The sequence below is a fragment of the Pleurodeles waltl genome, chromosome 5 (genome assembly GCF_031143425.1).
Source record: "Pleurodeles waltl isolate 20211129_DDA chromosome 5, aPleWal1.hap1.20221129, whole genome shotgun sequence".
In the NCBI taxonomy this organism is placed as follows: domain Eukaryota; kingdom Metazoa; phylum Chordata; class Amphibia; order Caudata; family Salamandridae; genus Pleurodeles; species Pleurodeles waltl.
The window spans coordinates 1,123,090,293-1,123,118,181 of record NC_090444.1 but is presented as its reverse complement, the minus strand read 5'-3'; positions in this window follow the sequence as shown (position 1 = coordinate 1,123,118,181).

The window sequence follows — 27,889 nt, the reverse complement described above, 5'->3', positions numbered from 1 at the left end:
CGCCACAGATCCCACAAGCATTCACCCAAGCAACATCCAGATGCAGCCATGGCAACAGTCACTACCACCTCTGTGTCCCCCTCCTCCTCGTCTCCCTCCTCCCTCCCTGTGACGTCTCCACTCACACCTGCATGCACACCACCATCAGCCAGTACTTCCATCACCACCACACCCTCCAGTACAGTCTGCACACGTGCAGTCACCACCCCCACTGCCATTTACACATCCCCTGTGTCCTCTCCCACTGTGTCTGTCACCCCCTCTTCCAAAACACACAAACGCAGGCAGCCACCCACACAACAGCCAACCACCACACGACAGCCTACGTCACAAGCACCTGCACCCATAGACAGCACACCTGACTCTCCTACAACCACATCCTCTCCCTCCACTCCCATACCCACTGCACCTACCCTTCCCAATGCTCCTAAAAAACTTTTCCTCTCCAAACTTGACCTCTTTGCACCACCTGACCCACCCCCTCCATCTGGTAAGAGTCCGAAGAGCACCTCAGCCACCACCAGCCCTGCATCAAGTCTGACCATTGTGCACGGGTTTTGGAGTACACCCTTTCCCAGCACAGATACATCGGCCAGCAGCAAGGGGACAGCCAGCCCCCCCCCTGGAAAGAGAACCCGTAAAAACAAGGCCCGCCGTGAGAAGGCTGACACGGCTGCCCCCAAGGAGCAAAGTCGTGGCCCGTCACCTGCCACAACATCAAGGGCAGGCAAGGGCCAGAGAGCCTCATCGAAGGAGGGCAAGGGCAGCAGGGCGGAGGAGTCAGCCAGCAGGGGCGCGGACCAGGAGGGCCCCACAAGCCCCATCCCGGGTGTGACGGAGGACACCCACGGGCCCAGGACCCCGTCACAGGAGGGTCCAGCAACTGCACGGTCGGAGGGCGACTAAGCAGGGAGTGCCCCGCCGTGAAGACCGGCACCGCTGAACAGGGCCCCGCCGTGAAGACAGGCACCGCTGAACATGGCCCCGCCGTGAAGACAGGCATCGCTGAACAGGGCCCTGCCGTGAAGACCGGCACCGCTGAACAGGGCCCCGCCGAGAAGAACGGCACCGCTGAACAGGGCCCCGCCGTGAAGACAGGCACCGCTGAACAGGGCCCCGCCGTGAAGACCGGCACCGCTGAACAGGGCCCCGCCGAGAAGAACGGCACCGCTGACCAGGGCCCCGCCATGAAGACAGGCACCGCTGAACAGGGCCCCGCCGTGAAGACCGGCACCGCTGAACAGGGCCCCGCCGTGATGACAGGCACCGCTGAACAGGGCCCCGCCGTGAAGACCGGCACCACTGAACAGGGCCCCGCCGAGAAGAACGGCACCGCTGAACAGGGCGCCGCCATGAAGACAGGCACCGCTGAACAGGGCCCCGCCGTGAAGACCGGCACCGCTGAACAGGGCCCCGCCGTGATGACAGGCACCGCTGAACAGGGCCCCGCCGTGAAGACCGCCACCGCTTAACAGGGCCCCGCCGAGAAGAACGGCACCGCTGAACAGGGCCCCGCCGTGAAGACAGGCACCGCTGAACAGGGCCCTTCCTGTCAAGCACCGCTCCTCTGGGCCCTTCCTGTCAAGCACCGCTCCGCTGGGCCCTTCCTGTCAAGCACCGCTCCGCTGGGCCTCGCCGTCTCAAGCACCGCTCCGCTGGGCCCTTACTGTCAAGCACCGCTCCGCTGGGCCCTTCCTGTCAAGCACAGCTCCGCTGGGCCCTTCCTGTCAAGCACCGCTCCGCTGGGCCCCGCCATCTCAAGCACCGCTCCGCTGGGCCCTTCCTGTCAAGCACCGCTCCGCTGGGCACTTCCTGTCAAGCACCGCTCCGCTGGGCCCCGCCGTCTCAAGCACCGCTCCGCTGGGCCCTTCCTGTCAAGCACCGCTCCGCTGGGCCCTTCCTGTCAAGCACCGCTCCGCTGGGCCCTTCCTGTCAAGCACCGCTCCGCTGGGCCCCGCCGTCTCAAGCACCGCTCCGCTGGGCCCTTCCTGTCTAGCACCGCTCCGCTGGGCCCTTCCTGTCAAGCACCGCTCCGCTGGGCCCCGCCGTCTCAAGCACCGCTCCGCTGGGCCCTTCCTGTCAAGCACCGCTCCACTGGGCCCTTCCTGTCAAGCTCCGCTGGCCCATTGACAGTGCCGGTTCTGTGTCGAGCTAGTGTTCACGCTGCACTCTGGGCACCCTGCCTCCTCCATGACCAGTGGAATCTGTAATCCACCTGATGGACTGTGGCTTTGCACACCCCAGGATGGCACAGTGGGCATGGTGGCCCCTTCGTGGTTCTGGCGTCGTGGACTCCTGTGGCTGAGGTGCCCCCCCTTCCCTTCCCCTGAGGTGCCTGTAGTTTTGTCATCTGATGCCCCAGCAGTGTTCTCTCCAACGGACTCAGGTCTCCTGTGTGGGCTTTGCCCATATGTTTGGTAGACATTGGCCCACGGACTGTGTATATTTGGCACACTGAGCACGACTTATTGACTATGTACATAGCTTTCGCACTGTTCATGATTTTTGCTTTGATATTTCATAACGATAATTTTCCATGAGTTCAATGAACCTAACTTATACATAAATTTTAAGTGACATTTTTATTCTGTCTTTGCATTTTTCAGGGGGGTTTCGGGGGTGTCACTCAGTTGTTGCTCTGCATTGGTATGTTGATAGTTGGGGGGGGGGCGTATGTGTGTGCCCGTAACCTTTCGTCCTCCCCCCTCCCCTGTGTCGTAGGTGCAGTACTCACCGTTGTCTTCTGCGCCGGAGTTCGTACTCGTGGTAGATGAGCAGGTAGACAAGAGCAGGTAGGATGTTTAATTCGGGTTCCATGCTGTCCTCCGTCCTCGTGGAGTGTATTGAGGTGAGCGTTTTCCCGTTCGTAGTCTGTTTCCGCCATGTTTTTATCGTCGGGGCTCCCGCCCCGGAAAAGGTGGCGGATTGGTGAGTTGTGATACTGTGGGCGGTACATTGTCTGCCGCCTGCCTGTTGGCGGTGACCGCCGCGCTGTTTGTCTGTCCCGCCGTGGCGGTCGGAGTGTTAAAGTGGCGGGCTGTGTTGGCGGTTCCCGCCAGGGTCAGAATTGCATTTTTTTGACCGCCTGCCTGTTGGCAGATTGGCTGCCGCTTTATCACCGACCGCCAAGGTTGGAATGACCGCCATAGTGCATTACACATTTTCAAGGCTAGCAAGCCTATAACAATGCTATTACAAACAAGACTCATAAAACATAACTTCTCCCAGCTATAAAACAAAAGTTCCAGCCATGAGAGAACTTAAAAAGATAACAAATGGTGGTAAGGATTATTGTTTAGAGTCCCCACTAACATAGTGTGGGGACCCAGAGATGATGTAGACTGAAATATCACATTGTTTTCAATGTTTTGAAGGCGGTCCCATCATCCTAGGAGCACCACAGGCTGAGTTAGGAGCAAAAATGTTTTGTAAAAGTAATGCTATGCAAAGCATTATGGGGAAAGTTTCTGTTCCACAAATATTTTAGTATGTTGCTATTACTGTAATACTTAGAACCAGCCCCTAGAGGATACCACAATGAAAATAACATTTGAAAGAAACATGGTCATGTAACTATATAGTTAGCCCGTAGAGGGCAGAACCACACAAAAAGAAAATGGCAGAAAGTAATGCACTGCAACTATATATTTAGCTCCTAAAGGGCCTAGTACATTATACATTTTCAGGAGTAGCAGGCCTACTGCAATGATATTACAAACAAGGCCCTTAAAACACAAGCTATTCCCAGGTATAAAATAAAACTTCCAGTCATGAGAGCCCAAAAAGACACTGACTGGGTGTAGGAAAGTACCATCTTGCCTGGCATGTTACCCCCATATTTCACTGTATATATGTTGTTTTAGTTGTATGTGTCACTGGGACCCTGCCAGCCAGGGCCCCAGTGCTCATAAGTGTGCCCTGTATGTGTTACCTGTGTTATGACTAACTGTCTCACTGAGGCTCTGCTAATCAGAACCTCAGTGGTTATGCTCTCTCATTTCTTTCCAAATTGTCACTAACAGGCTAGTGACCAATTTTACCAATTTACATTGGCATACTGGAACACCCTTATAATTCCCTAGTATATGGTACTGAGGTACCCAGGGTATTGGGGTTCCAGGAGATCCCTATGGGCTACAGCATTTCTTTTGCCACCCATAGGGAGCTCTGACAATTCTTACACAGGCCTGCCACTGCAGCCTGAGTGAAATAACGTCCACGTTATTTCACAGCCATTTTACACTGCACTTAAGTAACTTATAAGTCACCTATATGTCTAACCTTTACCTGGTAAGGGTTGGGTGCTAAGTTACTTAGTGTGTGGGCACCCTGTCACTAGCCAAGGTACCCCCACATTGTTAAGGGCCAATTCCTCGGACTTTGTGAGTGCGGGGACACCATTACACCCGTGCACTATACATAGGTCACTACCTATGTATAGCTTCACAATGGTAACTCCGAATATGGCCATGTAACATGTCTAAGATCATGGAATTGCACCCCCAATGCCATCCTGGTATTGGGGAGACAATCACATTATTCCCTGGGTACTGCCAAACTGCCTTTCCCGGGGTTTCACTGCTGCCAACCCCTCAGACAGGTTTCTGCCCTCCTGGGGTCCAGCCAGGCTTGGCCCAGGAAGGCAGAACAAAGGACTTCCTCAGAGAGAGGGTGTTACACCCTCTCCCTTTGGAATAAGGTGTCAGGGCTGGGGAGGAGTAGCCTCCCCCAGCCTCTGGAAATGCTTTGATGGGCACAGATGGTGCCAATCTCTGCATAAGCCAGTCTACACCGGTTCAGGGATCCCTCAGCCCTGCTCTGGCGCGAAACTGGACAAAGGAAAGGGGAGTGACCACTCCCCTGACCTGCACCTCCCCTGGGAGGGCCAGCAGGTGATGTCAGAGACTCCTTCTGATAGGCTCCTTCAGGTGTTGCTAGCCTATCCTCTCTCCTAGGTAGCCAAACCTCCTTTTCTGGCTATTTAGGGTCTCTGCTTTGGGGAATTCCTTAGATAACGAATGCAAGAGCTCATCAGGGTTCCTCTGCATCTCTTTCTTCACCTTCTGCCAAGGAATTGACTGCTGACCGCGCTGGAAGCCTGCAAAACTGCAACAAAGTAGCAAAGACGACTACTGCGACCTTGTAACGCTGATCCTGCCGCCTTCTCGACTGTTTTCCTGGTGGTGCATGCTGTGGGGGTAGTCTGCCTCCTCTCTGCACTAGAAGCTCCGAAGAAATCTCCCGTGGGTCGAGGGAATCTTCCCCCTGCAACCGCAGGCACCAAAGAACTGCATCACCGGTTCTCTGGGTCTCCTCTCAGCACGACGAGCAAGGTCCCTTGAACTCAGCAACTCTGTCCAAGTGACTCACACAGTCCAGTGACTTTTCAGTCCACGTTTGGTGGAGGTAAGTCCTTGCCTCCCCACGCCAGACTGCATTGCTGGGAACCGCGTGTTTTGCAGCTACTCCGGCTCCTGTGCACTCTTCGAGGATTTCCTTTGTGCACAGCCAAGCCTGGGTCCCCGGCACTCTAACCTGCATTGCACGACCTCCTGAGTTGTCCTCCGGCTTCGTGGGACCCTCTTGTGCAACTTCGGGTGAGCTCCGGTTCACTCCACTTTGTAGTGCCTGTTCTGGCACTTCTGCGGGTGCTGCTTGCTTCTGAGTGGGCTCTTTGTCTTGCTGGACGCCCCCTCTGTCTCCTCACGCAATTGGCGACATCCTGGTCCCTCCTGGGCCACAGCAGCATCCAAAAACCCTAACCGCAACCCTTGCAGCTAGCAAGGTTTGTTTGCGGTATTTCTGTACGGAAACACTTCTGCACGACTCTTCACGACGTGGGACATCCATCCTCCAAAGGGGAAGTTTCTAGCCCTTGTTGTTCTTGCAGAATCCACAGCTTCTACCATCTGTTGGCAGCTTCTTTGCACCCACAGCTGGCATTTCCTGGGCATCTGCCCACTCCCGACTTGATCGTGACTCTTGGACTTGGTCCTCTTGTTCCACAGGTACTCTCGTCAGGAAATCCATCGTTGTTGCATTGCTGGTGTTGTTGTTTCTGGCAGAAATCCCCTATCACGACTTCTGTGCTCTTTGGGGAACTTAGGTGCACTTTGCACCCACTTTTCAGGGTCTTGGGGTGGGCTATTTTTCTAACCCTCACTGTTTTCTTAAAGTCCCAGCGACCCTCTACGAGCTCACATAGGTTTGGGGTCCATTCGTGGTTCGCAGTCCACTTCTAGAGTATATGGTGTGTGTTGCCCCTATCCCTATGTGCTCCCATTGCATTCTATTGTGACTATACATTGTTTGCACAGTTTTCCATTGCTATGACTGCATATTTTGGTATTGTGTACATATATATTGTGTATATTTGCTATCCTCATACTGAGAGTACTCACTGAGATACTTTGGCATATTGTCATAAAAATAAAGTACCTTTATTTTTAGTATATCTGTGTATTGTGTTTTCTTATGATATTGTGCATATGACACTAGTGGTACTGTAGGAGCTTCACTCATCTCCTAGTTCAGCCTAAGCTGCTCTGCTAATCTACCTTTTCTATCAGCCTAAGCAGCTAGACACCCCTCTACACTAATAAGGGATAACTGGACCTGGTGCAAGGTGTAAGTACCCCTTGGTACCCACTACAAGCCAGGCCAGCCTCCTACACTGGGGGGAGGGGTTATTTTTTGGGCTACCCATTAACCTAGTGTGGGAAAACAGAGATGACCTAGACAGAAATAGTGTGTCTTGCTGAATGGTGGTCCCATTGCCCTAGGACCACCACAGGCTGAGTTATGAGCAAAAATATTTTGTAAAAGTAATGCCCTGCAAAGCATTATGGGGCGAGTTTCCCAAGTGCAGTGAATATTGTAGTATCGGCTCTCCCGCTGTTCTGGGAGAGCCGCTTTCACTTTGAGGATTTCTGTTTTACGTAAAGCATTTACCAATTTCAAGTATTTTAAGGGGAGCGTCACAAGAAATGACTCTGGTTGGGTAACTGTGAATAATGTGAGCTGCGCCCCAATATCGATGATTGAGTTCACGCTGTTGTGCCTGTTTGCGCTGTGAGACCCCTGGCCACCATGCAGCATGAAGGGGAGAGACAAAAGAAAAAAATAGTTTGCCCACACTGAAGTATCTCGGCAATCATGCAATAATCCATGTAACAGGGGTAGTCTGCAGGGCGTGACAAAAATAGCCTCAATGCGAGACAAAAGTAAAGCATTTACCAATGACATCAAGTGATTTTTAAAAGGAAAGCCAATGGACGAGTGAAAGTGGTGGGCATGCAATGGGCGTGGTTAAAAGCCCACAATACTTAGAACAGGTCAAAATGCTTGCGCACTCAACCTTAAAATGTACAACTCGTTAAAAATGACAGTCATTATCCTAACCTCATATCTTGACAAAACTGAATCACACACCAGTCAGCAATTGAAATAGTGGTAAAGTTACACCATAGACTAACAAAAGGCACTGCGATGCCTTGCTAATGGCAGAATGGGCACTACACAGATGCTATTCAACAGTACCAATAACAACAATACAAATTTACCACAAGACAGTGCTTCATGTTTTCACTATCCTCTGCATGGTAAAAGTTGTTGCTAAAGTTGCAGGTCAGCCTGACCCCTCCACGCTGATCCCCTGATAGCTGGAATGTTATCACACCGCACTAAGTTTCTCTTTGCCCCCAATGTTTACATTTTTACTTATTGTGTTAATACAAAAAACTGCTGCTGACAGACTAATTGCCTAACCATGGAGGTGTGCTCAGTATTGTGCATCAGGTCTTCTTTTGGATCATGTGTGTGTGTCATCAAATTATTGGTGTGTCATGGCCACACAAATGTGGCTTTTTAATAAAAGACAACACAGCAGCCACATGTTTACTATATATCTCATGTGTGTGTGTGCACAGAAGTAAAGGCAATCTTGTTTTAATTTGGATAGTGCTAAAGTCTACCAACTAGAATGGAAGATAAAAGAAGAATCAAGTCAAGATCAAGTTTTGGTAGTAAACATACAAAAAGTGATGGGAGGAATGCTAACAAATATTCAAAAGCACTAGCAATTGCTTTAGGTAGCATTCCAACCCACTGTTTTTTACCCACTGTACCATTCCAGTCTTATGCAAACCATTAATGACCCTGCTCCTCGTGGCAACAGTCTTTCTTGAACTGTCAGAAGAGGACCCCTCGAGGAGGAACCACAAACAACCCCAGTCAGGTTTAGGGTTGGTTAGGCCTCATCAGTGAGATATAGCTTTATCCTGGGACAATATAACACCTGACAATGATAGGGTCCAAAGTTTTTTTTTGTTTCTTTCTATTTCAAAACAACAAAGATTGGAATACGGGTAGTGCACCATGTTGTTTTTTTAAAATTAAGAAATTTCTACAGGATGCTACGATTACCTTAGCCTGTAGGACAGACATGCAAATGTTCTCTGGATCTAGGGAATTAGGTTTGCCAAATACTGGGTGGTACTAATGCAGCCCAATATAAAGTGTCCATCACTGAAGTAATGTTTGGATTGTACTGGGCATGAATGTAATCCTCTAGAAAATTGAAACTTTCACTCTGAGTTAATGGCACAGATGCTCTGGACACCTGCATTAATCGACAACTTATATTACCAGAGGATTTATATGCATTTACAGAGGTGTGTATCCGAATAGTGGTACCAAGAATATCGTCTCACTGACATATTGGCCCTCATTACAACATTAGCGGTAAAAGCCGCTTACCGCCGTGCAGAAGTCCGCCAACACACCACTGCGGCCGTGGAATTCCGCCACAGCTATTATGACCCACAGCACGGATTCCGCCAAAATTCAGACACTCACACAAGTCCGCCACACCAAAGGTCAGTGATAAACTGGCGAAAACAAAACCTCCACTGTCACGCCAACAGGAATACGCCCACACTATCACGACACACAAATCCACGCGGCGGTCTTTCAACTGCGGTATTCCATTGGCGGTACACGCCGCCGTGCTCAAAATACACACATGTGAGAAAGTAGCCTCTTTCTAGCCTTGTTACCCCCACTTTTGGCCTGTTTGTGAGTGTATGTCAGGGTGTTTTGACTGTCTCACTGGGATCCTGCCAGCCAGGGCCCAGTGCTCATAGTGAAAACCCTATGTTTTCAGTGTGTTTGTTATGTGTCACTGGGACCCTGCTAGTCAGGACCCCAATGCTCATAAGTTTGTGACCTATATGTATGTGTTCCCTGTGTGATGCCTAACTGTCTCACTGAGGCTCTGCTAACCAGAACCTCAGGGGTTATGCTCTCTCTGTACAAATTGTCACTAACAGGCTAGTGACCAATTTCACCAATTTACATTGGCATACTGGAACACCCTTATAATTCCCTAGTATATGGTACTGAGGTACCCAGGGTATTGGGGTTCCAGGAGATCCCTATGGGCTGCAGCATTTCTTTTGCCACCCATAGGGAGCTCTGACAATTCCTACACAGGCCTGCCACTGCAGCCTGAGTGAAATAACGTCCACGTTATTTCACAGCCATTTTACACTGCACTTAAGTAACTTATAAGTCACCTATATGTCTAACCTTTACCTGGTAAAGGTTGGGTGCTAAGTTACTTAGTGTGTGGGCACCCTGGCACTAGCCAAGGTGCCCCCACATTGTTCAGGGCCAATTCCCCGGACTTTGTGAGTGCGGGGACACCATTACACGTGTGCACTACACATAGGTCACTACCTATGTGTAGCTTCACAATGGTAACTCCGAACATGGCCATGTAACATGTCTAAGATCATGGAATTGCCCCCCCAATGCCATCCTGGTATTGGGGAGACAATCCCATGATTCCCCGGGTCTCTAGCACAGACCCGGGTACTGCCAAACTGCCTTTCCTGGGGTTTCACTTCAGCTGCTGCCAACCCCTCAGACAGGTTTCTGCCCTCCTGGGGTCCAGCCAGGCTTGGCCAAGGAAGGCAGAACAAAGGACTTCCTCAGAGAGAGGGTGTTACACCCTCTCCCTTTGGAAAAAGGTGTTAAGGCAGGGGAGGAGTAGCCTCCCCCAGCCTCTGGAAATGCTTTGATGGGCACAGATGGGGCCCATTTCTGCATAAGCCAGTCTACACCGGTTCAGGGATCCCCCAGCCCTGCTCTGGCGCGAAACTGGACAAAGGGAAGGGGAGTGACCACTCCCCTGACCTGCACCTCCCCTGGGAGGTGCCCAGAGCTCCTCCAGTGTGCTCCAGACCTCTGCCATCTTGAAAACAGAGGTGCTGCTGACACACTGGACTGCCCAGAGTGGCCAGGGCCAGCAGGTGACGTCAGAGACTCCTTCTGATCGGCTCCTTCAGGTGTTGCTAGCCTATCCTCTCTCTTAGGTAGCCAAACCTCCTTTTCTGGCTATTTAGGGTCTATGCTTTGGGGAATTCCTTAGATAACGAATGCAAGAGCTCATCAGAGTTCCTCTGCATCTCTCTCTTCACCTTCTGCCAAGGAATCGACTGCTGACCGCGCTGGAAGCCTGCAAAACTGCAACAAAGTAGCAAAGACGACTACTGCGACCTTGTAACGCTGGTCCTGCCGCCTTCTCGACTGTTTTCCTGGTGGTGCATGCTGTGGGGGTAGTCTGCCTCCTCTCTGCACTAGAAGCTCCGAAGAAATATCCCATGGGTCGACTGAATCTTCCCCCTGCAACCGCAGGCACCAAAGAACTGCATCACCGGTTCTCTGGGTCTCCTCTCAGCACGATGAGCGAGGTCCCTTGAACTCAGCAACTCTGTCCAAGTGACTCCCACAGTCCAGTGACTCTTCAGTCCAAGTTTGGTGGAGGTAAGTCCTTGCCTCCCCACGCCAGACTGCATTGCTGGGAACGGTGTGTTTTGCAGCTACATCGGCTCCTGTGCACTCCACGAAGATTTCCTTTGTGCACAGCCAAGCCAGGGTCTACAGTACTCTAACCTGCATTGCACGACCTCCTGAGTTGTCCTCCGGCGGCGTGGGACTCTCTTGTGCAACTTCGGGTGAGCACCATTTCACTCCACTTCGTAGTGCCTGTTCTGGCACTTCTGCAGGTGCTTCTGAGAGGGCTTCTTGTCTTGCTGGGCGCCCCCTCTGTCCTCTGACGCACTTGGTGATATCCTGGTCCCTCCTGGGCCACAGCAGCATCCAAAAACCCTAACCGCAAGCTTTGCAGCTAGCAAGGCTTGTTTGCAGTCTTTCAGCTGGAACACACTTCTGCACGACTCTTCACAATGTGGGACATCCATCCTCCAAAGGGGAAGTTTCTAGCCCTTGTCATTCCTGCAGAATCCGCAGCTTCTACTGTCCAGTAGCAGCTTCTTTGCACCCACAGCTGGCATTTTCTGGGCATCTGCCCACTCTCGACTTGATCGTGACTTTTGGACTTGGTCCCCTTGTTCCACAAGTACTCTAGTCTGGAAATCCATCGTTGTTGCATTGCTGGTGTTGGTATTTCCTGCAGAATTCCCCTATCACGACTTCTGTGCTCTTTGGGGAACTTTAGTGCACTTTGCACTCACTTTTCAGGGTCTTGGGGTGGGCTATTTTTCTAACCCTCACTGTTTTCTTACAGTCCCAGCGACCCTCTACAAGGTCACATAGGTTTGGGGTCCATTCGTGGTTCGCATTCCACTTTTGGAGTATATGGTTTGTGTTGCCCCTATCCCTATGTGTCCCCATTGCATCCTATTGTAACTATACATTATTTGCACTGTTTTCTATTACTATACTGCATATTTTTGGTATTGTGTACATATATCTTGTGGATATTTGCTATCCTCATACTGAGGGTACTCACTGAGATACTTTGGCATATTGTCATAAAAATAAAGTACCTTTATTTTTAGTATATCTGTGTATTGTGTTTTCTTATGATATTGTGCATATGACACTAGTGGTACTGTGGGAGCTTCACTCGTCTCCTAGTTCAGCCTAAGCTGCTCTGCTAAGCTACCTTTTCTAACAGCCTAAGCTGCTAGACACCCCTCTACACTAATAAGGGATACCTGGGCCTGGTGCAAGGTGTAAGTACCCCTTGGTACTCACTACAAGCCAGTCCAGCCTCCTACAACACACTCTTACAAAACACAGCCACATTGGACAATTCCAAATACGCACACCTGATACACGTACACACACCACTCCCACACACCCATTACAATATAAAACACACACCCACATCACCCACAAACCCCTATGACCCCAATTACCGAGAGAAGGCCAGAGAGAGACACCACAAACAAATACCAAGCATCCACAGGCACACAATACCATCACCCACAGTACTTCCATGCACCTCACACAACACACCACTAAATATCACCCCACTTATCACTATACACACCCCCTCACACATCACCCACACCACCCCAAGGCATGGCAAAGACACCCCAGGTTCTTTGAGCAGGAGCTCAGGGTCATGGTGGAGGAAATCGTCCGGGTAGAGCCACAACTATTCGGAGCACAGGTGCAGCACACCTCCATAGCTAGGAAGATGGAGCTATGGTGAAGAACAGTGGACAGGGTAAACGCAGTGGGACAGCACCCAAGAAATCGGGATGACATCAGGAAGAGGTGGAACGACCTATGGGGGAAGGTGCGTTCCGTGGTCTCAAGACACTACCTTGCGGTTCAGCGGACTGGCGGTGGACCCCCGCCTCCTCCCCCACAACTAAAAACATGGGAGGAGCAGGTCTTGGCGATTCTGCATCCTGAGGGCCTCGCAGGAGTAGATGGAGGAATGGACTCTGGTAAGTCAAAGCTTTTCTAGTACATCCCCCACCCTACCTGCATGCCATCACATACCCCCACCCTCACCCTTACCCCATCTCTCCTACTCATTAAAAATGTCCCTCTATCACAACCCACCCATCCCAACACCAAGCCCTGCATGCAACAACAAAGCATGGACACCCATCACCAAAGCATGGCCACTGCACATACCCATACACCCCCCCAAACCACCATTACACAAGGTCCCACACAGGAATGCAAGCACTGGGCTACACGGTCACCCACCTATTGCACACCATGGCACACACAGATGTAATAAACATCCTTTTATACCCCTGCAGGACCCCTACCCAACGTCACCGTCAGGAGGGTCCACACATGTCCACACCACCAACAGAAGAGGCCCACAGTGATGACAGCAGCTCTGTCCAACTGGATCTAGATGACCAGCCCGGCCCATCGGGGACCTCGGGACAGTCGGTTCCCCTCACACTGGCACAGGCCACTACAGTCCTTCCCCCCTCTGGAAACACTAGCACAGCACCCACCCAGCGGGCCCACACCTCTGTCCACAGGACATGTCAAGCAGCAGTGTGTCCACCACTACAGGGAACCCAGGCTAGCCCACCACCCCAACAACAACAGGGACCTAGGGGCAGTGGTAGTGGGCACACGGTCCAGGGGACGGAGGCCCAGGAACACAGGGGAACTGGGAGGACTGCTGTGCGACAGGGGGAGGACAGGCCAAGGGAATCCACTCTCCACAAGGCCCTCTCCTCCATCATGGGAGCCTACCACCACTCCCAGGAGACAATGGCAACGGTACTGGCCAAGTTTCAGGAGACCCAGCGCCTGCAGGAGGAACAGTATTTGGGCTTCAAGGAGGAACTCAGAACCATGAATTCCACACTGGGCACCATCGTAGGGGTGCTGAAGGAAGTACTCACACCAGGAGGGACACTGTGGCACAACAAGGGGCCCCTGACACTAGCATGGATGATGAACTGCCCACCACCTCCGCCGGCGCTAGTGGACAGGAGGCACCGCCACAGGACCACCACACCAGCACCCCACCCCCTGCAGAGGGAGAACCACCACGCAAACGGTCCCTGGGATCCAGGACAAAGACAGAGAACAATACCAAGACCCCAGCCAAGAAATGAGACCACCCTGAATGTCATCTTTCTGTCCCACTTTGTCACCCTGTCCATCCTCAAACTGCCCCAGCTCCACTTCCTATGCCCATTTGGGCAATGCACCTGTGAGACTAATAGACTGGACTCTGCCATGGACATTCCTCCACGATCACCCCTCACCATTTTGCAACCCCCTCCAATATTGAGCACTTAAATAAACACCCTTGAAGCACAAAACAATCTGGAGTCAGTCTGTGATTTCAAAATAGTGTATTAGCAATTACAGTGGCAAAATGCTCTTTCAATTGTAATGTCAACATACCTATGTCACACAGCTCTAGTCCATGAGGAAACAAAGCAGACGTCACACTGTGGGACACACATCTGTGAAATCGTAAGGGAAAGTGACAACTCAGTGACCATACACTGGGTGAAAACGACAGACAGTAGAGAGGTAGTAGTGTTAAAGTACATGTAGAAGGCAGGTCTGTATTCTTACCTGTGTCTCACTGGAAATACTGCAGGATCACCGAGTTCCTGTTGTCTATGTCCTCTTCTTCTGCTTCCTCGTCTCCACTGTCTCCACAGCTGCAACAACACCGCCATCTGGACCATCCTCCTGCAGAAAAGGCACCTGTCGTCGCAAAGCTAAGTTGTGAAGAATACAGTAGGCCACGATGATTTGGCACACCTTCTTTGGTGAGTAGAATAGGGATCCACCTGTCATAGGGAGGCATCTGAACCTTGCCTTCAGGAGGCCGAAGGTCCGCTCTATAATCCGCCGAGTACGCCCATGGGCCTCATTGTAGCGTTTCTCTGCCCTTGTCCTGGGATTCCTCACTGGGGTCAGTAGCCATGACAGGTTGGGGTAACCAGAGTCACCTGCAAATGGCGAGGGACAACTTTTAGACACACACTAACATGTGGGATATCCCCAGACCCAGACAATAATTCCCACTGACTTGCTTCCAGGTGCTCACCTAATAGCCACACACAATGCCTCTGGAGTTGACCCATCACATAAGGGATGCTGCTATGCTGCAGGATGTAGGCGTCATGCACTTAGCCAGGGAACTTGGCATTAACATGGGAGATGTACTGGTCTGCCAAACACACCATCTGCACATTCATGGAATGATAACTCTTCCGGTTTCTGTACACCTGTTCACTCCTGCGGAGGGTACCAAAGCCACATGTGTCCCATCAATGGCACCTATGATGTTGGGGATGTGTCCCAGGGCATAGAAGTCACCTTTCACTGTAGGCAAATCCTCCACCTGAGGGAAAACGATGTAGCTCCACATGTGTTTCAGCAGGGCAGCACGTTGGAAAACATAGGCTGGGACATCTCTGATGCTATGGCCACTGTTGTTTGAAAAGACCTTGAGGGGGGATTCCTGTGGGATGGCGGATAACTGACATCAGGTCTGGCTCCAGCTGGGCACACAGTTCCTGGATTGTGGCATGCTCAAGCCTGTAGGTGATGATCACATGTCTTTCCTCCATTGTCAACAGGTCCACCAGAAGTCTGTACACCGGAGGATGCCGCCATCTCCTCACATGTCCCAGCGGACGGTGCCTATGAAGGACAACAGAGAGCACAGAGTCAACCGACTCAGAGGTACATACCCACAGCTTACACAGAACACTAATCATAATCCAAAAATTGGCCTGTATGTGTGTTGAGGCTAGGCCTAGGTATGTGTGACACAGTTAATAATTAAGCCATGTGGGCCCCTGAAATGGTGGCTGCCTGACCTGTAAAGTGGGACAATGGGATGTGAGGTAACTGCGCTGGCGCTGTACACCGTCGTGGTAGGCGGTCGAAGACCACAGCGCAATGCTGCATTGGTTAACATTGGACCCTATGGGTCCCAGGAGCCAATGACGATGTACGCCGGCGGTGATGGTACGGACCACCGCGGACGTGACTGCCATTTTCTATCAGTTCAATCACACGATACCTGATCTTCGACAGGAGAGGACCTACACTGCAAGTGCTGCTGTGGCCTCGGTCTGGAAGAGACAATGGCTAGAGTGTCTGGGGAAAGGGCCACTGCCTTCACATCGGAGGAGTTGGAGAAACTCGTGGATGGGGTCTCCCTGTTCTTGTGTGCATTAGCATCATCAGGCAGAGGAGCAGTGTCACCGGAGCAGGAGGGAGCTGCATCCCACATGGCCCTGGAGGGCGAGACAATGGACTCGGACTTCACAAGTGGGACGGAGGGCAAGGGAAGCTCCACAGTGGGGACAGGAGCTGACACCAGTGACACGGACTCGTCCTCTGATGGGAGCTCCCTTGTGGTGGCAGCAACATCTGTGCCCCCTGCATCTACAGGTACAGCCACCACCCTGGCTACCAGCACCGCCCTCCCAGCAGCCCCTTTGCCTTTGCCCCGTGCCCGCTCACCCAGGAGGGTGGGCATCACCTTCGCCCCAGGCACCTCAGGCCATGCCCCAGTCACCCCTGCTGCCCTCAGTGAGGAGGCCATTGACCTCCTCAGGTCCCTCACTGTTGGGCAGTCTGCCTTTTTGAATGCCATCCAGGGTGTAGAAAGGCAGTTGCAACAAACCAAGGCATTTCTGGAGGGCATTCATTCTGGTCAGACGGCCCTTCAGCGAGCTTTTCAGACTCTGGCCTCAGCACTGATGGCAGCCATTGTCCCTGTGTCTAGCCTCCCCCCTGCAACTTCCTCCACCCAGACCCAATCCCCTCTACCTCAGCCTATCCCAAGCACACCTTCAGACCAGCATGCACACACGTCAACACACAAGGGAAGCTCAGGCAAACATAAGCACCACACATCCCACAGGCACTCATGCAAGCATCACACACATTCAGACACACCAACATCCACTGCCTCCACTGTGTCCCCCTCCTCCTCATCTCCCTCCTCCCTCACAGTCTCGTCTACACTCACACCTGCATGCACTACATCTACAGCCACTACTGCCATCACCAGCACACATGCCACCACACCCCGCTCACGTGCAGTCACCACCCCCACCGCTATTCACACGTCCCCTGTGTCGTCTCCCAGTGTGTCTGTGACGCCACCTCCCAAGATACACAAATGCAGGCAAACACCCACCCAACAGTCATCCACCTCACGACAGCCTCCAGCGCATGCACCTTCACCCAAAGTCACCAAACGAACACCTCCTACAACCACAACCTCTTCCTCCACTCCCAAACCCCCTCCAGCTACCAGTCCCAGTGTCTCCCAAAAACTTTTCCTGTCCAACCTTGACCTCTTTCCCACACCTCACCCACCCCATCCGTCTCCTAGAGCCCGACTCTCCAGGTCCCAACCTAGCACCTCAGCCACAACATCTCCGGGACCAGTGGTGCCTGTAGTCACCGGAGTCTGGAGTGCACCGGCCACCAGGGCAGCCAGTGTGGCACGGAGCCACAGCACGGACAGTCCCCCACCTGTGAATTATCAAAAGTTGGCCAGAGCCCGACGGGAGAGGGGGAAGACTCCAGCCTCCAAAGCCGCTCCCAGGGGTCCAGGTGGGAGTGTGGAGTCAGCTGCGACACCTTCCAAGGTGGGGAAGGGTCAAAAGAAAGTCAGCAGGTCTCGGAAGAGCAGCACGGCGGAGAAGACCGCTATCATCCCCGCTGCCCAGGAGGCCACTGCCAGCCCCTGCCCTGCTGCCCAGGAGGCCACCGCCATAATCCCTGCTGCCCAGGAGGCCACCGCCAGCACCTGCCCTGTTGCCCAAGAGGCCACCGCCAGCACCTGCCCTGCTGCCCAAGAGGCCACCGCCAGCACCTGCCCTGCTGCCCAAGACGCCACCGCCACCAGCCCCGCTGGGCCAGAGAGCACCTCCAGCACCAGCCCAGCTGGGCCAGAGAGGACCGCCAGCACCAGCCTCGCTGGCCCAGAGAGGACCGCCAGCACCAGCCCCACTTGGCTATGAAGGACCGCCAGCACCAGCCCCGCTGGGCCATGAAGGACCGCCAGCAGCTGAGTCACTGCAAAGGACCACGCCGCCACAAGCACCGCTGAACAGGGCACTGCCGCCACAAGCACCGCTGAACAGGGCACCGCCGCATCAAGCACCGCTGAACAGGGCACCACCGCAACAAGCACCACTGAACAGGGCACTGCCGCCACATGCACCGCTGGCCCATGAGCACCAAGGGCACTGACACTACTGAGTCTGTCACAAGCAGGATGAAGCACTCTGGGAACCAAGCCCCCTCCAGAACCAGTGGAGAAAGACATCCACTACCTCAGTCCTTGGCAGGATGAAGCACTCTGGGCACCAAGCCCCCTCCAGAACCAGTGGAGAAAGAAATCCACTACCTCAGTCCTTGGCAGGATGAAGCACTCTGTGCACAAAGCCCCCTCCAGAACCAGTGGAGATTTGCATCCACTACCTCAGTCCTTGGCAGGATGAAGCACTCTGGACACCAAGCCCCCTCCAGAACCAGTGGAGATTTGCATCCACTACCTCAGTCCTTGGCAGGATGAAGCACTCTGGGCACCAAGCCCCCTCCAGAATGCGTGGAGACAGGCATCCACTTGAGAGACTATGGCTTTGCACTCCCCAGGATTGAACAGTGGGCAAACCACCCACTGTAGAGACTTGAGAGACTGGGGCTTTGCACTCCCCAGGATTGAACAGTGGGCAAACCACCCACTGTAGAGAATTAAGAGACTGTGGCTTTGCACTCCCCAGGATTGAACAGTGGGCATGTGGCCCCCTCGTGGATTTGGCGCCGTGCACTCAACCGGCTGAGGTGCCCCCCTTTCCCTCCCCCCTGAGGTGCCTGTTTTATTGCTATCTGATGCCCCTGCAGTGATCTCTCCGTAATGGTCGCGGATCTTGTGTGGGCCTTGCCCATGCCGTGTGGGCCCAGTGTTCCACAGACTTCAATGAAGCACTACCTGGACTACTATTCTTGGTGTATATTTTGTTTATAGTGTATATATGTATATTTTTGCGCACTGGATTTTAATATATTACAATGGTTACACTCATTTTCTTTTGTCTTTGCATTCTTCCGGGGGGGTTGGGGGGTTTAACTGTAATGTATCATGCTGTATTAGTGTGGGTGTTGTGGTGGGTGAGGGTGGGGGTGATGCGTGTGTGTGTCCCTGTTTTTTCCCTCCCCGCTCCCCTGTGTCGTAGGTGCAGTACTCACCGTGGTCTTCGCCGCCGGCGTTCGTGCTCCTGGTAGAGGAGCAAGAAGATAAGGGCTGGCAGGATCTGCAGCTCTGGTTCCATGGCGTCCGGATTCCTCATGGGGTGTGTAGAGGTGTGGGTCTTCCCTTCGAAGTCCTGTTTCCGCCGTGTTTTTGTCCACGGTGAATCCACCCCGGAAAAGGTGGCTGTTTGGTAGGTTGTGATACTGTGAGCGGTACTTTGTCCTCCGCCTGTCTGTTGGCGGTGACCGCCGCGCTGTTTGTTTGTACCGCCATGGCGGTCGGACTGTTAAAGTGGCTGTCTTTGTTGGCGGTTTCCGCCACGGACGTAATTCCAGTTTTTTTACCGCCGGCCTGTTGGCGGTCTTACCTCCGCTTTAACACCGTCCGCCAGGGTTGTAATGACCACCATTGTGTCCTAAATATCGATTACAAAAACATAGTCCCATTAACTCTTAATAAATGTGATATTTTTGTAAACGGTATTTAGAATAAGACAGTTCTGTGAGATGCTAGTTTGCTTATGATATTCTGGTCCTAAACCCATTTATCGATGTTCCAGTCTAAGCATAGCATGCTTTTGCCCTTAAGGATGATTAGTGTATTACATTTCAGGTTGGCCATTATGGTGAGATGATAAACACCACATGCCACTTTGCCAACAACCCATCTTCTCTCCGGCACAAGGAAACCCCTTGAAAACTGTGAGGTATGGTTATTACACCTCGTGCACCCAACATTGTACTGTGCATTGCATCTTCCTTCCCAGTGATGAGTCGAACCGAACTGAGCAAGATGGACTGCTATACTATATATTTCTGCACACAGAAGTCACTAAAGTTGAGCCCCAAAAAGGAGCCTGAAGGGTATACGTTTGCATTGTCCCTGATATTTTCAGGGTTCACAATCATCAAGAGACCTGGGGGCCACAGGCTACTGAACTGCTAGCGCACTGGCTCATGTGCTTCAGCCTACATTCCCTTGCAGTTCCCATCTTATAAGCAACGGGCAAATTAAAGCATGGCTGAGGCTGTGCAAGATGTGGAAACGTTATGTAGCTTCTGGGATGAAAATAAGCACTGAAAGAGTGCGGGACATGAATAGATGGTGGTGTGCAGGGAGGGCCACTGCAAAGCGCAGCCAGTGAGAAGTATGAATAAGGATGTGCGCAAGTGCTCTTTTTGGCTCACCGACTGCAAAATGAAAGTGTGCATATTGACTTAAAATGTGCAGTGAAAGAGAGCTGTACAGTGCATAGAGCGTATTATCGATTTGGGCATGCAAGACAATATTTTGCAGGGCATGGCCAAAGGTGTGCAACTGTAGACAGGGATATGCACATCATGGCAGTGGCAAGGGGCGAGCAGAGCGTATCACAGCTTGGAATGAAAACGGCCAGTGAAGCCAGTGCGAAAGAGGGTAGGGCAGGGTTTGGTCGAGAATGAGCACAGTGGGGATCAAACCTGCTATGTGGCTGGGCCCTGGGGCTTGCTGCACAGGGTGGAGAATACGCAGGGAATGGCTGAGGGTAGGCAAGGTACATGTGAAGGAGTAGAGAGTGTGCCTCATGGATGCGTAAGCCGTTGTAGATGTTGTGTAGTGCGTGGCATGGGTTGTGCAAGTTCTGCAGAGTATGGTAGCCACGGTGTAGGGGTGGCTGAGTGAGAGCAGGCTCTAGGTGGGCGCTTATGAGGCTGTTTAGAAAGAGAGTCAGGTAAAACAGGGTAAAATAGGTTCAACACATGAAATCTTTTTGTCTGCATGGATGACAGAGCATAGCACTTTAACTGCAGTAAGACAACTGCTATGTCACTGCTCAGAAGTTGGACACGAGTAACGCAGGAGACAGTTATAAATCACAGCCCTGACTTCACCTTTCAACCAGTCGATACTTATAGCATGAATACCTTTGAGTGGGATAATAATAGCGTCTATTTTTGTAAAAGCAAATCCAGTTTGGGGTGTAACGCCGAAATAAGATCAATGATGTGTTGTTAATACTCTACAAAGAACACAATTAATTATCATTGTATTTAACACTAGTGATTGCATTTCAAGTAGTAATAAAGAAATAACCACCGAATCTGATGAAGCTGAAATGAAGGTTTTACATTTATTTGACGCATAAACTTAGTGCTGCAATAATCATGTGTGACTTTAACCGAACTAATAAAGATTGTACGGGGACAAAATGTGCCCTCAGAGTAGTCTGCCAACATTTATAAGCGTGCTTTATATAACGTGATGTATTAGAATTGCACTAATCCGACATAATCATAAATGTGTGCTATGATTTGCTTGTTTGAAATGTTTTAGCTTAGCATTACTTTAATGGAGGCTTCGGCCTAGTTGCCTGGTCTCACGGTTTAGATGCTCGTATTTTTCCAATGTGCTAATAAACGTGTATTTTTGCTTGAAGCTGTACTTTTCCACTGAGATCGTTCACATGCTTATCTTAAGGTTTCGTGCCAGCCTGGCATTTTTCTCTTTGCTCCAAGGTCAATCTGCAGGTGCGGACAATGGAAGCTCTGAAAATGAGTTAATTGGTATAAAATGTTGCAACTTGCGTACCCGTCTCCAAGGATAATGTATGCTTAAGTAAAAGCTTGAGAACTGTTGTTTTTGATTGGACAATTTGAAGCTAACCTATGAACCCTCCAATGGAAGACCCTACTGGATTTGAACTGTTGTCTATTTAAACCAGGTGCACGAGAAGAAAGCGGCTATTACCCGACATCGCACCCATTGCGCCATTTTGCAGCTAATATGGCCCACCTTGCTGCGACGCCATTTTGAAAGAGACTTTGATGCTTTCTCTAATCGAGAGAAAGAGACTTTAAATGATTCTTACCCTAGAGACTTTAACTTTGATTTGCCCCGTTGCATGAAGTAGTAGTTTATTTTGCCGCCGTGAGGCAATTGCCCCGTCCACCCCTGCCCCTTTGCCCCGTCCCAGGCTGATCGAGAAACGGTACCTGTGAGACGAAGACTTCCTTGAATGCTGATTGTAATTGGTAAATATGAAAGGAAATTGTACAATTGCATTGTGTTTCTTTTAGGTAACCAACTGCTGATTTTTGATAAGAGCCCTAGCTAGGAGTTTTCTAAATTAATGTTGCTAAATTGTTTTTGCATGAAGTCCCACATGCCGATGCTAATTTGAGGTTAGATGAGGATTCCCTTTTTTGCACGATGCAATTTGAGACCTTGTTATGCTGACTAAATGTATGCAATTAGCTCATTACAGATTATAGTTTTAGTGATTTGCATTGCTATTATCGAATGCCTTGTTATTCAAATGCTGCATAGATTGCACCTGTTTCGCCGTTATGGACAGCTATTAATGTTCATTTACGTTTATCATTTGGTGCTGAGACACATATATATTGTGCTAGCTTTGTTAATATAGGGAAATAAATTCACTAACTTTGAATAAACTGGTGTGGTTATTCCTGACTGAAAGGTCAGGGTTCGCCGAAATGTATTCTGGATTAATTGTTAAGTGTTATGTTGATCAGGGCATTGCTTATGTTCGTTATTGATTATTGGTTTGATTAAATTGACTGATTAAGGGTAGAGAGGGTCCCACTTAGCCAAAAGATTCATCGGCCTAAAGAGCGTCCAAAATACAGGTAAATTATTAGCCGGAAACGCTCTATCAGTAGATGGTAGCAGAGGACGGTTTCGCCTATTGGGACTCCGTACTGTTAAAGTACATGGTGTTGAATTAACGGTTACGCCCTTTGAGACCCCACTCGAGAAGTTGAAGTAGATTTTTCTTGGGTAAAACAGATTGACAGAATGATGATGGGCTAAGTCCACCGCGACTTTCCCGGGATCTCGGAGCTTGCGAATGAAGAGAATGGAGGTGTGAGATCAGCGTTGACGGTACTAGTGATGGTATGAGTGAAGTTAGGATTTTGCGCTTGCACAGCTTATTGCCGCAGATTGTGTGAAAAGGTTGCGAGGATTTTAGAGGATAGCGGAGGTGCGACTCCGAGTGTAGAAGTAGGGAAGTCGTCGAACTTCATAGAAAATAGCGGAGGTGCGACTCCGAGTGTGAGAGTAGGGAAGTCGTCGAACTTCATGTGCATGTGGCGCTTCGTGCATAAAAAGGTCCACGTGGTTGTTGTTGTTGAGACGGGCCCTGCGAGGTCAAGAGACTCCGGAGTATGTTGAAAAGTGTATGAGACACTTGTTTTATGTTGTGGTCTGGTCGGTTTAATAGGTTGATCGGGCGTGGTCAACGAGTCTGTACGTGTGTTAAGGGAGTGAAAGAAACTTCGACTTCGGGCTTTGACAAAATTCTAAGTGCACTAGAATAGATCACTGACAAGTTGAGAGCAGAGTCTGCGGGTCAGATTTGCTTGCGAACGTGGGGACCGAGAAAGATGGAATAACTGCCGAGGCTAGTGAAAAATCCCTAAGGTTCTGAAGCGATTGTGTTACCCCTCCTGTAGTAAACCGACAGATCTGTTTTATATTTTTGGTAGCTCGCGATACATGCAAGAAGTTGTTACGCGAGGAGCTGAGTGAAGGAGGACTAGCCGCGAGGCTTTGTAAGCCGCAGTGTGTGTGAGTGTGACGTCACTAGGAGCCGCGCTGGGATAGGTTGGTTGCAGAGAAGGGTCGCGCACGGATTGGACGCAGTCCGTAGGGCTCGATTGGAAGGGGAAAGGCAAGCGAAGAGTATTCCGGGAATTAAAGTCACCTATTGATTACATATTTTGTGAAATAAAAGACGAGAAAATGAAATTTTTTTAAGCATTAAAGAGTGCGATGAAGGGGGAGTCTTACATTAAAGCGAGCGTAGGAGAGGAAACGCCGCCCGAAGGCACACCAGCTTACATTGTAATGGAGGAAAAGGGGGTAGCTCCGTGCCTTTGGCTAAAGCAATGGCACAAGCTGACAGAGAAACATGGGAGCGTAGCGTTCCCGATCCATGGGACATTCAATATAAGGATCCTAGAGAATTTGAGATTCGCGATGTACGACATGAAGGTACCTCCAAGGCCAGCACAGTTTGAGGCTCTAGCGATTTGGGAACTAATGGCTAGACAGCAGCAGCACAATAAGTTTGAGACTAGGATAAGGAAGGTAGAAAAGACACTAGCGGACGCTAGGTGGGATAATGCACAGAAGGTGTGGAGGTCAGATGTATTGCAGGGGATAAAATTGTTTACCGCAATTACTAAGGAAGAAGAGGAGACAGGTAAGAAAGCTACCTGTAAGACAAACAGGAGGTGTTCCAAGGATAGAGAGGACGAGGAAAAGTTGAGAAGAGAAGAGGAGTTAGAGGATGAGGAGTTAATCATGCAATTGCTGAACGACCGTCCACCACCTTATGCAGAGAGTGGACAAGGTCCAAGTACCAGTTCTGCCCCTCCGGCACCGGTACAGAACAGTGAAACTCAGAGTCTAAGGACCCGAGTTTACTGTTCACCCCGCAGATACCGCAGGTTAGGAGAATATATCCAGATGTGCCCATACTGAAACCAGCAGAAAATTATCAGCCGCAGATCCCAAGGTACTACAGCAGTGACAACAGTACGGGAATGATTCTAGATCCAACCGTAATGGGAGGACAGAATGGTCACAACCCAACACTGGCACAAGCTGAATCATCCCAGTTTTTGATGCCTCAAAAGCAGATGCAGGGGGGAAACGCACATGCTCAGATGACAGGGAGTCAGATGGGCATGCCGGCAATGATGACCCATAGTGTGGAAATGAACATGTCTCAGAACATGGGAAATGGACAGAACCCAGACGCGATATCACTACCCATTACTGTAGGTCCACCGGTACCTTTGTACAGTCAGCCTAACTTAGGTATGAGCGGTCAGGGATCAATGCTGCAGAGTGGGACAGAAAGGAGGTGCATAGAAAACACTCCAGGGATAACTCCGATAGCGGCTTAGCCAACTGGATCTGGGTCCTTGATGGAGTTTAGTCCTATATGTGCTCAGTCAACTCTGGTGAGGTCGAGTCCCCCACTGATGATACCGCTATCATCGAACACTGAAAGGTTGCCGCAACCATCAATGGCAGTCGATGTGAATGCTACACTGATGGGGTTGAATGCGCAACAGCTGACACAGTGGTTCAACAGTCTGAATTCCACACAAAGCTCAGCCAGTGGGAAGGGAGAAGATTATCTGAATAGGCTCAGGTTGAACATGGAAGCGCAAGAATTGGTGGAAGGGACTATGGGTGTGAATAGGTTAGAGTCCTACTCGGAAGAAGAGCTGAGGTATCTATGTCCCAGGATTACGAGAGAAGTGAACAAGGTACATAAAAGCTTGCAGGAAATAGCTGACAAAAACGGGGTTGATATAGACAAGACGAAACACTTGAGCAGGAGCTACAGGTTGGATTTCGGGACCACAGATTTTGAACACATGAGGTCAGCAGGCATGAAGGCGCACCTTAGAGAATTGTTGCAGAGTGCACAAGTGTGGAGGTGTTTAGACAAATGGGAAAGCAGATGGGTAAAGAGAAAGGAAAAGAGGAAAGACAGTGTCCCAGAGCTCAACGAGAAAAGACCACAGAGTAGTGATGCAGTAACCATGTTACCAATGAGGGAGACAGCAGGGGGAAAATTAATACATGTACCATGGCACAGAAGCGACATTCAGTCTTTTACGGATGACTTTCCCAAACTGAGAGAGAAACCGATTGAATGGTATCAACAGACTGATAGGTTTGTGAAGCTTGCAAAATGTCTCTGGGAAGACCTGAACACCCTCTTTGAGATTGTGGTTCCGGCAGATTTGTGGGAGGATTGCAAAAGAGCTGTAGGTTGGCCGACAAGTGAACCGGAGAGAGACAGGGATACGGGTGCACCATCACCTATGGTGATGAGCTTGTACTATAAGGTGATTGAGCATTTGAAGACGAAGGTTGCCGCGAAAAATGTGGATTGGCAGAAGATCGATCGAACTGCCCAAGAGGCTAAAGAGTCGATTCATAGTTACTATGAGAGGTTGTTGAAGGCGTTCAAGAACTACAGTGGCACGGAAACAATAGAGGCGAAGGACATGCTTCATTTTGTGTTTAGATTTGTGGAAGGGCTGAGACCAGAGATAAGTCAGATGATAAAGTCGCATTTGATTTGTTGGCAGTCGAAGCCTATTGATGAGGTGTTGAATTATGCGAAATACTGTAGCGACGAAATTGAAGTGAAACAGAAAAGGTTGAAAGAGAAAGTGATGATGATGCAGCTTAAAGCAGCTCAGACAGGTCTGCAAGGTTTGCAAGGGTTGCAAGGGTTCCAACAACAGGTACCGCAACCGCAGCCGCAGTTGCAGGGAAATATGGCGTTTCAGCCACAGGCGAGAGGCAGAGGCAGAGGAGGTTTTGTGAATAATGGTCCGGATTTGAACACTGTTGTGACTCCGAATGGTGTGCAGGCATTGAAAAAGGTGATGCCGTGTCACGTGTGCGGAATTGTCGGTCATTGGAAACGCGAGTGCCCGATGGTGGTGTAGGAAGGTGCAGGTGTTGGTCAGCAAAACAATGATGTCAATGCATTTCAGACAATGAGGGGACCGAAAATGAGAGGTCCAAACCCAAATTTTCAGACCATAAATCAGCTGCAGGGATTACAGTCCATGCAGCCGCAGCAGATGCAGATGCCCCGTATGCAGATGACGCAAATGCAGCCAATGCAACAGCAGTTTCCCATGGTACCTAATCAGCAAATGCAAATACCTTTGGCACCAATGAGTCAGCAGCAAGTGATGGTTCCTCCACAGGTCTCGGGTCAGGTAATGAATACAAATGGCACCGTACAACAGTTCCCATTACACAGTGAGAGTGGAATAAACAATGTATGGGAGAGTGAAAGTTCAGGAGAGGAAGGAGATTGTGTGCTTGCAGCATCCTTGGAAGTTGATCAAAAGGGTCCGTACGTGGAGGGAAGAGTAATGGGTCATCGTGTCTCATTCTTGGTTGACACAGGAGCCACACGTTCAACTGTTAAGAGCATTGAAGTACCAAATTTGCCACTCTCAGGAAGGACAGTTCAAGTGGTGGGAGTAGCAAACAGGCACCTGACAAACCCAATTACAGATCCGGTACCAGTCAGCATTGGTAACTATCAAGGGTTACACAAATTTGTGGTATGTGACTCAAGCCCGATAGCACTGTTAGGGAGAGACCTATTGTGCAAATTGGGTTGTTCGATTATGTGTTCGAACGAGGGAATTAAAATTCAGACGAGCAGTGATGGGGAAGAAGAGGACAGTGTAGAGGGGGATGAGATGGAAACTGTCGATGAAGAGTATCCTCTGATTTGTCTTTTCCCGATGATAACTGAAGAAGATATTCCAGCTGAATTACGGGAAACAGTCGGAAAAGAAGTGTGGGATATGACAGGGAAAGAGGTGGGATTGATGAAAGGAGTGGAACCAGTGAAAGTGACTGTAAAGCCCAATGCAACCTTTCCCCAGACCCCACAATACCACATGGCACAAGACACCCTCATGAAAGTTGCCCAACTCATTGACGAATTTGTAAAGCAGGGAGTACTGAAAGAAGTGTTAAGCAGTCCATGTAATTCACCAATCATGGGACTAATAAACCCGAGTGGAAAGGTCCGAATTGTACAGGACTTGAGGAAAATAAATGACATCATAATTAAATGTTGCCCTGTCGTACCAAATCCAGCTGTGATAATGTTTCAAGTCCCTTGCGATGCTGAGTGGTTCTCAGTCATCGACTTGTCACAAGCGTTCTTTTCGGTGCCTCTTCATGAGGACAGCCAATTTCTCTTTTGTTTCAAATTCTTAGACAGAGTGTACAGTTGGTGTCGAATTCCCAAAGGGTTTTCTGAGTCACCGTCTA